Source organism: Felis catus, chromosome D3 (genome assembly GCF_018350175.1).
Source record: "Felis catus isolate Fca126 chromosome D3, F.catus_Fca126_mat1.0, whole genome shotgun sequence".
Taxonomy (NCBI): Eukaryota; Metazoa; Chordata; class Mammalia; order Carnivora; family Felidae; genus Felis; species Felis catus.
This window is the reverse complement of record NC_058379.1, coordinates 76,555,886-76,568,158: the sequence shown is the minus strand read 5'-3', so window position 1 is coordinate 76,568,158 and position 12,273 is coordinate 76,555,886. Positions and strand designations below refer to the sequence as shown.

The following is a 12,273-nucleotide window of genomic DNA, read 5'->3' as shown; positions in this document are numbered from 1 at the left end:
CTCTCTGCCCCTTCCCCACTCATGCTCTCTTTTTCTCTCTCAAAAATTGTAAATAAACATTCAAAAAAATTTACATTCATTACAATTAAATGTGATTTAAACTTTCATTTCTTAGTCACACTACTCACATTCTATAGGCTCCATTGCCAGCTATGGCTGGCGACTGCTGTATCGTACCGTGCAGATAAAGAACAGCCCCATTGCTGCAGAATTTCTGTCAATCACTGCTATGTTAGAGGATGCGTTCCCCCAAAATGAGTGAGTAAGCCAAGAGCGAAAGATATGAGCATGTAAGAAAGAAACCATCCAGCACAGAAGAGAAGCACCAGGAATTTCTAAAATACCTCTTGTTAATTGAATGCCTTGAGAGGTGATCTGTGCAATTGGAAATATGCTTGGAGTTGATTAGTGCTAAGTACACAGAATACAAAACGAGAAAACAAACAGGGCATTATGCCCGGCGGGATTTAATGAAACACCGGAGTCATTCACACCTAAGCCTTCCTGATGTCAACATGATTTCTTTGGCTGCCTCGTTCCAAGGCTCTTCTTTAAGATGAGTCCTCAAACGCATAACTGGTGCAGCTTTGGGATGACCACGCAGCAGGGCTCGGAGGAAGCAATCTGATTGGCTGTGGGGGTCAGGGGTCGAAGCAGATTTAGTAGTAGGCTAACTAATGACCCGCCCTCGCCCCTACCCCAGAAAATGCCCGTGTCCTAATCTCCAGAATTAGTGAATGTGTTACCTTATATGGCAAAAAGGACTTTGCAGGTGTAATTAAGTTGGAAATCTTGAGATGGGGGGTTATCCTGGATCATTCCACATGCCCTGGTGTGGAGGGGAGACCCCGTGAATGCACAGGGAGAAGTGGCCATCTACAAGCCAAGGGGAGAGAGGTTCCAGGAGACACCAGCCCTCCAACACCTTGATCTTGAACTTCCAGCCTCCAGAACCACGAGGAAATTGATTTCCGTTGTTGAAGCCGCCCAGTGCGTGGTATTTCGTTACGGCAGCCCTAGCAAACGAATACAGTTTTCTCTAAAAAAACTGGCTATGTCAGTAGGTAGTAGGCTGAATGTGGACAGCACTTTACATGAACTGGAACATCAGCCCATTGTCTGTGGACCCACCCGGCAGACGCTCTGTCTGCTTACTAACACCACCCATTCCCGGGATTACTGTTTGCTTTTGCCTGGTTTCTCACTGGGTGTTTGTTTTTCCAGGTTCTGCTGCCTCCTCTCCGAACAAGCTAACGCTTTTTTTCTCCAAAGCCCTTGAATCCCAAAGAAACAAGATTTTGTGAACTAGTTTTCAAGACATTCTCTCTTTTATCTGCTGCCTCCTGCGGGACAAATTCCATTTTATGCAACCCGCCTGTCCCTTCATGGGGCTGCTTTCAATCCCCACAACTACCCCATGGGCCAAACTTTGCCGTATAGCCTCTGATTTTAATCCCGCTGTAGCCGGTTGCCCCATAACTCTCTATGGTCCTGCTTTTCCCTGTAGGTGAGGCAACCCTATGCCTCTCCCCTCTGCGGGTCTGTCTCCTGCCCTGGGAAGGAAATTGATACAAGACAGAATAATAGGTTCTTACATGGACATGGGAGCCCCCAGAGGAAAACAAAGACCCCAGAGAAATAGTTCCAAGAGCTTACAGACTATTAAAGAGTAGTGATCGTAGAAAAGTAGCTTCCATATAGGAAGATAAGAGTTCTTTTAACAAGGTCTATTTGTACAGATTTCTTTTGACCTTGACTCCCATCTCTGGTGATAAGAATGTTTCTTTCCTCCTGAGGAAATCTTTCCCCTGGGAGTTTTCTCTCCTGCTGTCAGGGAGAAAGGGGGAGTAAGAATGCCCTTCCTGCACGTCCTATCTTTCAAGTGTCTTTAGCTCAGAATAATCTTCATGTCAAAGTGGCATATTTTAGGATGGCACATTTTGCCACCCTTCAGCATCATGTTCTCAATTTTGCACCCATCATCCTTCCTGCCTGCCTCTCTCTATCCTTTCTCCCTTACTACTTTCCTTCTTCCCTCCCTTCTATAAACGTTGGCCTGCTTTGTGCAAGATGGATATTTCTGGTCAGTCACTGTTAACCCCCCTCCATTGACCAGGGTGGTACAACAAAACACTGGTCCTTCTGTTTCTCATGAAGTTACAGGGACAAGGGCTACTGTCACAGCGGGTCCCTAGCCATTTGCGCTCCTTTCTCAATGCTACTGTGGACTCTTCATCATCTAATCGTCATCGGGATGGTGTTTTCCAGGGAATTTGGCTATTTTTTTCCTGATTGATTTTCCAGGCAGGGACTAGAAGAGTTCTGCACATTTTGGTGTAAGTAAAGGCAAGAAAGGTTGGAAACAAAAAGAAGTAGGCTCATACCATCGATGATATATGGAGCTACAGGTGACAGAAAACACTATTAACCGTGGACTCAACCGTGAAGGCATCTTGTTATCTCACGGAATGAGAAGTCTGGGGGAATGCACACCGCAGCTGGACGGGCAGGTCAGTGATCAAGAAGCCAGACTCGTCCATCCTTCCTCCTTTCCTCCCTCCTTCCCTCTCTCTCTCTCTCTCTTTAAAGTTTATTTATTTATTTTGAGAGAGAGAGAGAGAGAGAAAGCGAGAGAGCATGGGCAGGGGAGGGGCAGAGAGAGAGAGAGAGAGAGAGAGAGAGGGAAAGAGAGAGAATCCCAAGCAGGCTCTGCACTGAGCCCTACTCGAGGCTCGATTCCATGACCGTGAGATCATGACCTGAATGGAAACCAAGAGTCAGTCGCCAACTGAGCGAACCCACCCAGGCTCCCCAAGAAGCCAGGCTCTTTCTGTCTTTCCTTGTCCACCATCTTCCACGTGTTGGTTTTGCATCTTTGTGCTTGAGGCCTCATGACTACGAAACGGTTGCTGCAGCTTCCAACACTGCAACAGAACTCCAAAACAGGAAGCAGTGGAAGAGGGGCAGCAACTAACAATAAAAGAACGTTTCCTCAGCTGTCTCCCTGTAAGGGAAAAAGTTTTGCAAAAGATTCTGTCATACACCTCCTTATAGCTCCTTGACCCGAACCGGGTCACAAGACTGCCTCTAGCTACAAGGATGGTCAGGTAGGTAAGTGGAGATCTCACTTTTCAGCTTCTCCGGAGGAAGCAACTCAAGGAAGAAAGAGGTTGGGATGGCTATGTGTCAGACATACATGTTATAACTGACCAACTAACAATACATATTATTTTTTTAAGTTTATTTATTTATTTTTAAGTAATCTCTAACCCCACCGTGGGGCTCAAACTCACGCCCTCAAGATCAAGAATCGCATGCTCCACTGACTGAGTCAGCCAGGCACCCTGACCATATGCCCTAACTATAACTCTTGACACTCAAAAGCTCTTAAATCACCAACATTCTGAACTTCACCTCTATTCAAAGTCCTTAAGGCATCAAAAAGTAGAAGACATCATACAATTGGAGGAAAGAGGTCTCTGGCGTTGTCCAATTCCTCTCCTTACATATTTGCCCAAGTCCCACCTCAACATTTTGTGTCCATAGCTACCTGGATGTGGGTGATTTGTGCTTAGAAAACAAGGCTGTGTTGGGGCGCCTGGGTGGCTCAGTCGGTTGAGCGTCCGACTTCGGCTCAGGTCACGATCTCACAGTCTGTGAGTTCGAGCCCCGCGTCGGGCTCTGTGCTGACAGCTCAGAGCCTGGAGCCTGCTTCAGATTCTGTGTCTCCCTCTCTCTCTGACCCTCCCCCGTTCATGCTCTGTCTCTCTCTGTCTCAAAAATAAATAAACATTAAAAAAAAATTAAAAAAAAAAAGAAAGAAAGAAAAAAAGGCTGTGCATATGCTCAGAGGAGCCTGGATGGCTGCAAGGGGGATCCATGATCTCCTATGCCTGGGCCCTTATTTATCAGGCAGAACCCCACTGAGCTCTGTGAATCTATGATGAGGACCTTGGCCGTGATCTGTGAGTCTGCCCTTCCTGAAATACAGACTCAGTGTCCAGTCCAAGCAGAAATGGTCTCAAGGGTTCACATAATACACTCAATCGATGCAGTATTAGACTAGAACCAATTGAACACTTACCAGTAAAGAGAGATGACATTGATCATGACCATTTTGGCCCCACACAGTGCTGGGAAGGAAGGCTCTAGAGGCAAAGGCTTATCCTATGAAACGTCCGGCAGATTTTGAAAAGGAGGAAGAGAAGAACATAAAGCTTGAGGAGGTGTTAATAGGTATTGCCAGGACGGCACAAAGGTCCTCCTGGGGTCAGGCAAGATAATGGCCTGAGTAACCTCAGACCTTTTAGGTTTCAACTGTCCAGGGTAAAAAATAATAATGACAAAAATATTTATCATATATTTCTGAAGATGATATCGGTGACTCACATCGGTAGGGTGCCTTCTACTTATTTTTCCTGGAGAAGCAGGAGATTTGTGTGGGCTGTTCAATCTCTCCCTGTACCCCCCCTACTAGAAGAGACTGTTCCTTGAGAGGATTGAACAGGGTTAGAGCGGACTGTCTTTGCACAGAGAAGGTAAGCGGGCTGCCTCCTTCGTAATCCCTTTAAGCCCTTATTTCCCTCAATCATGCCCAACATTGCGTGAGGTCCCTGAGCCTAAAGAGCATGCTCTCCTTGTCCAGACTTGTGCTCTGTCCCTCGCCCCCTTCTCCAGAATGACTCCTCTATGATCTGCCCTCAAGCCATGGTGCTCCTTCCCATGCCTTCCCATCCCTGGATGAGCTTCTTCAGCCCATCTATGTAAAATCAAACCGTTGGTATGCATGATGTGTATGCACTTGAACTTTAAAGACTTTGTATTTTTTGTGACCATGCAAGCCTCTTTCTGAGACCATGAACCCTTCCAGGTCAGACGCTGAGTCTCAATCATGATGATTATAGTGCTTGCCCCAGAGAAGGTGCCCATTAGAGATTTGGTGGATGAAGAAGTAAATGTCTCTGTGCTAGAGAAATTAACCCATGTGGAAGCTTGATTACAGTGTGGTTTGATCCCACCTTTTTTTGAGTTTTTTTTTTTAAAGTTAAAGTGGGAGTATCCTGGTATTAATGATCACTTTATGACAAAACAATGATTTTGAAAAGGAAAAACAATGTTAGAGGATTTACACTATCCAATTTCAGAAGTTACTATAATTAAGTTATAATTAATTAAGACTGTATGATAGTTATGTAAAGATAGAAAAATCAATGGAATAGGGGCACCTGGGTGGCTCAATTGGTTGGCTCAGGTCATGATCTGATGGGTTGTGAGTTCGAGCTCCACATCAGGCTCTGTGCTGACAGCTCAGAGCCTGGAGCCTGCTTTGGATTCTGTGTCTCCCTCTCTCTCTGCCCCTTCCCCAGTCACACCCCACCCCCAAAATAAATAAATACATATTTTTAAAAATCAGTGGAATAGAAAGGTGCCAAAACATTTCAATACTTCTTTTCAGCAAATGGCACTAGGACAATTGCATATCTGTCTGCAAAAAAAAAGAAAAAGAAAAGGAAATTTAGACACTTACCTCCACCACATACAAAGGATTTTAGACCAAATGGAAAAGTGAAAAGTACAAATCTTCTAGAAGAAAACATAGGAGAAAGTTTTTGTGACTTGGGTTTAGGCAAAGCGTTCTTAGATATGCTTAGATATAGCATTCATGAGCCATGAAAGAAAAAAATTGGTATCTTGAAGTTCATTAAATTTTTAAAAATTATGTTTCTGGGCACATGGGTTGCTCAGTAGGTTAAGCATCTGACTCTTGGTTCCGGCTCAGGTTATGATCTCACGGTTTTGTGACTTCAAGCCCCACATTGGGGTCTGTGCTGACAGCACAGAACCTGCTTGGGATTCTCTTTCTCCCTCTCTCTCTGCCCCTTCCCTGCTTGCACTGTCTCCCTCTCTCAAAAATAAATAAATAAACTTAAAATGTTTATGCTTCAAAAGATACTGTGAAGAAAATGAAGACAAGCCCAAAAGAAAATATTTGCAAATCGTATATCTGACAATAGACTTGTATCCAGAATATATGAAGAACTCTTACAATTCATTAAGAAGATAAACAACACAATTTATTTTTTTTTAATTTTTTTTAACGTTTATTTATTTTTGAGACAGAGAGAGACAGAATATGAATGGGGGAGGGACAGAGAGAGAGGGAGACACAGAATGGGAAGCAGGCTCCAGGCTCTGAGCCATCAGCCCAGAGCCCGATGCGGGGCTCAAACTCACGGACCGCGAGATCGTGACCTGAGCTGAAGTCGGACGCTTAACCGACTGAGCCACCCAGGCGCCCTGATAAACAACCCAATTTAAAAATGGGCGACATACTTAAATAGATATTTCACCAAAGAAGACATACAAATATCTAATAAGCAAATGAAAAGATGCTGGACATAATTAGTCATTAGGAACAGGGGAGTTGGAACCACTTTGAGATGCCACCTCATAGCCACTAGATTGGCTATAATAAAAAGAGACAATACCAAGTACATAAAGAAGCTGGAATCCTCATACGTTGCTGGTGAAAATAAAAAATGGTACAGTCATTTTGGGAAATAATCTTGGCTTGTTAAAAAGTCAAGCATACATGTACGTAGCAAATTTACCCAAGAAATCTACCCAAGAGAAATGAAAAGATATGTCCATGCAAAGACTTGTACATAAATGTGCAGAGCAGCATTCTTCACGATAGCCCCAAACTGGACCTCATTCCAAAGCTCCATCCACCAGTGAATGGATAAACACAGGTGGCATATCCATACAACAGAATACTATTAACCGATAAAAAAGATACAATCATGGTGCATGCTACAACTTGGATGAATCTCAAAAACATTATGCTAGGTAAAAGAAGCCAGACACAAATAATGGGTGATTGCTGACACTGGATATGAGTTGATCATTTCGGAAGCTGGTGGTGAATATACGGGATGAACTCTTCTCTGTAATTTTGTATCATGAAATTCTCCTTTACAAAATTTTGTAAATGCTCCCAATCACCGTTTTGTCAATCACGTTTCAGAAATACTAAATCTATTCCTCTCCTAGGTCATTTCTCTCTCAATGCCACCTTCCCTCACTGTCTTCCGTTGTCTGTCTTGCCCAGAACGGGTGCCTGCCGCTTCCCAGTACCATCTGCTCGCACTTGGCCCGGATGATGATTTCTGCTTCGTAGCGTGTATCTGGCTCGCGTGTCCATTTATACCTGGTTGGCTCTACAACCTTCAACTGTGTTTTTGAAAACCATTCCAGTGAGCTTCTTCCATACTTTAGAAATGCTGTACTTAAGCCTCCTTCCGTTTATATAAGGACATCTACTAGGCCAGGTTTTCTTTTTATATGTGCCTCCTTTTGGAGAATGGGTGTTTTATGGCATTTTATGAGCATTTAGCTCCACCATTTTATACGTGCTTCCAATGACAAGTGTCAGACTCTAAGTCTATTGGACAGATACTACATTTACCCTGATGAGAAACCAACAGTTCTTGCTTGCGGTAGGTGCTTTGGATGCAAATTCCTTTTTTTTTTTTTTTTAGGTTTACTTATTCATTTGAGGTGGGGGGTGAGAGGGCTTGCAGGCACAAGTTGGGGAGGGGCAGAGAGACAGAGGGAGAGAGAAAATCCTAAGCAGGCTCTGCACTGTCAGTTCAGAGCCTGACGCTGGGCTCGATGCCGCGAACAAGCAAGATCATGACCTGAGCCGCAATCAAGTGGACGGATGCTCAATCCACTGAGCCACGCAGGTACTTCCTGGATGCAAATTCTCATTTAATTGATGCTTCACAACAACCGTATGAAACAGAGTTGTTATCTCCGTCTCATGGATAATAAAATGGAGGTTTGGGGAGGTTGAGTAACTTTTTCTTAAGATGGCATGGAGAGTGTGTAGCTGAGACAGGATAGAACCCAAACTTGTTGGACACCTAAGTCTATGCTAACAACACAGACAATTCTGTTTTCTTATCAGCCTTGAATGGGACCCACCCCAACCCCGGGGGTTGGGAACGAAGAGGAAGCAGAAGCCCTAAACTTGGCACCTCACTTTTCTACTACACTCTTCAGGTAGCTAGAAGAACTGAAGAAATGGCTGGGGAGCATTCTGTAGGGATGGGCAGCCCCAAACACCCCACCGGGGCTAGGAAGACACAGCTGTGGTTTTTTTGCTTGTTTGTGTGTTTGTTTTCACATGTCTTCTTCAATTTTGAGAGAGAGCGAGACAGAGTATGAGCAGGGGAGGGGCAGAGAGAGAAGGAGACAGAGAATCCGAAGCAGGCTCCAGGCTCCGAGCTGTCAGCACAGAGCCAGACGTGGGGCTCAAACCTGTGAACCTCGAGATCATTACCTATACCAAAGTTGGACGCTTAACCAACTGAGCCACCCAGGAGTTCCTGACACAACTGTGGTTGGAACTCAGGTTTCTGTGCCTCTAAAATGGTTCTCCTTCTGCTATAATATGCTGTTTCTCAAGGAGTTATCTGAACTAGGAATGGCATAGTCAAAGCATGGAGTTACAAGGCAACCTTGACGGTTAATATCTGAAGATTCCTTGTGTGAAGGGGAGGAGATTCTGGGAGATTCTGATAGTCCTGATGAGAGGGTCAGCCGTAGTCACAGGCAGAATAACTAACTGTAGGATGATTTCAGATGTTCATCCAAAGTGATTTCCTAGATACATCCTCGTGAGATTCCAGAATAAGAAGGAGAGTCAATCGTGAAAGCCTCTAGAAAGAAAAAAAGCAAATTACTTAGAATGAAAGTCGTACTGATATCAGAAGATTTTATTCACAACATTGGATAGTAGATGTCAATGGAAGAATGCCTTTAAAGGCTTAAACCGAGATTCCAGAATTCAGGACTCAGCCAGGCTATCAATTACCTGATATGTAGCCCTTTGGGAAAAAAATATATTTGTAAGTATAATAAAAGAATATTAATTTTCTGTTGGTACTGAAAATATTACCCTTCCAGTGGCACAGGTATAAAGATGTAAAACCACTGTTTATTCTCTGCGGATGGAATCTCACTATTTTTTTTCAAGTAGTGAAGAATATTTGTGTTATCCGATTATGTATTTTTTATACTTTTGTTGTATAATTATAGTATTATAAATGTCGCTTACCGGCTCTTGACACATTGTAGAAATTTACATATACCGAAAGGGATCATAATACCATAAATCTTCGTATCATAGAAATAATGGCATAGCTGGCAAAAATTGGAAAGTGGAGTGAGGGAGATTAGAGAATGGTGAGGAGATCTCACAGAATGGGGAGAAAGAGATAATGTTGAAATAAAATAGAGATTTAATTCTACCATTTAAAGTTACTAAGTTTTGGGGCGCCTGGGTGGCTTGGTCAGTTAAACGTTTGACTTCGGCTCAGGTCATAATCTCACAGTCCGTGAGTTCGAGCCCCGCGTCGGGCTCTGTGCTGACAGCTCAGAGCCTGCAACCTGTTTCAGATTCTGTGTCTCCCTCTCTCTATGACCTTCCCCCATTCATGTTCTGTCTCTCTCTGTCTCAAAAATAAATAAATTAAAAAAAAATTAAAGTTACTAAGTTTTGAGAGACTGATTATAGAAACAGACGATGGCCAGACCGTACATAAAAACAGAAATTTCGGGGACACCTGGGTGGCTCTGTTGGTTAGCATCTGATTCTTGGTTTTGGCTTGGGTCATGATCTCATGGTCGTGAGACTGAGTCCCAGGTGTGATTCCGCATGGAGCATGGAGCCTGCTTAAGATTCTCTCTCCCTCTCCCTCTGCCCCTCCCCCATGCACATGCACTCTCTATCTCTCAAAATAAATTTTTAAAAATGTCAATCCATCAATCAATCAAATGAAAATAGAAATTCGATCCACAACCTGTAGCCCAGGCAACCAACCCTTTATTTATGATAAGGAAGCCAGCCCACTATTAGTCAGGCTTGCAGGAAGCCACATTCCTAGCTCTGGTGACAATGCAGGGTCCTAAACAATTAACTTCTGTAGCAATCAGCCCAAATGGCCAGGCAATTAATAACTGAGAGCATCCCTGATTTTCGTCCCCTCTTCAACTTTAAGACCACTTCGCCCCTAACCAATTGCATAGGATGCCCCATTTCTAGTTGGCCCACCTACAGCTTCCCAGACTAACAGCCCCCAAACTGGGCACATCTGAAGCCTTCTCTGTTCTCCACTCTACAGCTTCTCTATTCCTCTGCCTGCCTTTGAATCTCCGTCGAAATGCCAGTGATGCTGTCTGACTCCCTTGCTACAGCAAGCTCAGAATTAACCCTTTGCTTTTCTCATTTGGTTGGTCTTCGTCTATTTCCACAGTTGACTCACAGAAGGACCAAAACATAAAAACACAATAAAGCTTTGGTGAAGGAGGAAAAGGAGAGAAGCAAAATAACTTCCTCATTTTCACGATGAGAAGTCCAGAGATGCTATTTAGAGAGATACCACAGGAAATAGGGGCATGTCGTATTATTTAGAGTTACGGGGGTAACTTCCTCATGATTTACAAGAGCGAATGGTCACAAATAGCTCTCCGCTCTCCTGAGAAGGGGCACAGGGAATGGGGAAAAGAGAGGAGGACATTTTGTTTTCACTCGAGAGCCTTCAACAACATTTTAACTTTTGTTTTCATGTTGATTCATTAGTTTTCTAACAAAATACATTTCTGGATTGTTGCCTTTTATTTCTCTGGATAAGCATCCTACTTTTTTTTTTTTTTTTTTTTTTTTTGAGAGAGAGAGAGCACGCTCGTGAGCATGAGCAGGGGAAGGGTAGAGGGAGAGAGAGAGAGAGAGAGAGGGAGAGAATCTCAAGCAGGCTCCATGCCCAGTGCCAAGTCCAACTTGGGGCTCGATCCCACAACCGTGAGATCATGATTTGAGCTGAAACCAAGAGTCGGATGCTTAACCAACTGAGCCACCCCCAGGTGCCCCTTAGCATCCTACTTTTAAATTTTTTTTTTCAACGTTTTTATTTATTTTTGGGACAGAGAGAGACAGAGCATGAACGGGGGAGGGGCAGAGAGAGAGGGAGACACAGAATCGGAAACAGGCTCAGGCTCCGAGCCATCAGCCCAGAGCGTGACGCGGGGCTCGAACTCACAGACCTCGAGATCGTGACCTGGCTGAAGTCGGACGCTTAACCGACTGCGCCACCCAGGCGCCCCGCATCCTACTTTTAAAATGTAGATGCACCTAAGGAAGTCAAAGTCCATGGTATTGATCTTGGCAGGGAAGACCCAGACAATGGGAAAGACATGAAGGGAGAGAGTGGATAGTCCCGGGTGGAGACTAGGACGGACCTGCGAAGGGGTGGGGTGTTGCCCCATGGGCGTGGTGTTGGGCCACAAGGGTAGGCATGCAGTCATGGTCACGTAAAGGGATATCAAGACAGTCAATTATTCCCGCTCCACACTTTTCCTGAGGATATTTGTTACCTACTCCAGGAACAGACATGCAGGGGAGGACCCACGACAGTGACTATGGTTGAAGAAGAAGGGGTGAGTCTGCAGAGACAAAGTTAAAAAAAAAAAAAAAGAAAGAAAGATTCAATCTCAGGCAGCAGTGCAGGAATTGATCTGAAATTTTCAAATCGGTGTGTTTTTTTTTTAAGAAAAAAACGTTAATCCGCTTTCACCTAACGGTCTAAAATAAAACCATCTGTTCTGCTTTATATTTTCTAAAATTGTGATTACTTAAGTGTCTTTGATTATTTCCTTTTGGGTCACTTGTGGGGGTGGGGCGGATGACGAATACTCGGGTAGCGTCTGAAATGTTCCTTGCGGCCCTAACCTAATAATGGAGTCGGTCTCAAGCACTCACTAAGGAAGAGGAAGTCACAAAAGGCTGCTGTATTGTTGAAGATGCTCCTGGCTGTTCATACGGAAGAAAGGACCCCACGTGGGTACCGTTGTTATCTCTTAAATACCCCAAGTGGATGTTTGTTACAGTCCCTCTGTAAACACAAGTGAAGTAAATGGTCGCACTGAGGAAAGGTCCCTGCACGCCAATGCCTCAAGCTGTTTGCCCAACCTCAAAACTAAGACTTTATTTTCAGCATTGGGTGTAGAGCTGTGAAGGACCAATCAATCACTTCTGGTCTCTATGACCTTTTTGTTTTTTTCCATTTATTTTGTGACAGAGGGAGAGTGAGAGCGAGTGGGGACGTGGCAGAGAGAGAGAGAGAGACAGAGAGAGAGAGAGAATCCCAAGCAGGCTCCATGCCATCGGCGCAGAGCCTGATGCAGGGCTTGAACTCACGAACCGTGAGA

At 44.3% G+C, this 12,273-nt stretch overlaps 1 long non-coding RNA gene across 1 annotated transcript; it reads right to left on the bottom strand.

Annotated features, from left to right (window-relative positions):
• Positions 1-436: 436 nt before the first annotated feature.
• Positions 437-3,615, bottom strand: LOC123381286. The gene is made up of 3 exons (XR_006588123.1): positions 2,803-3,615; positions 747-1,016; positions 437-632 (listed from the first exon to the last, which is right to left on the bottom strand). It is a non-coding gene; the product is annotated as an uncharacterized LOC123381286 (long non-coding RNA).
• Positions 3,616-12,273: the final 8,658 nt, after the last annotated feature.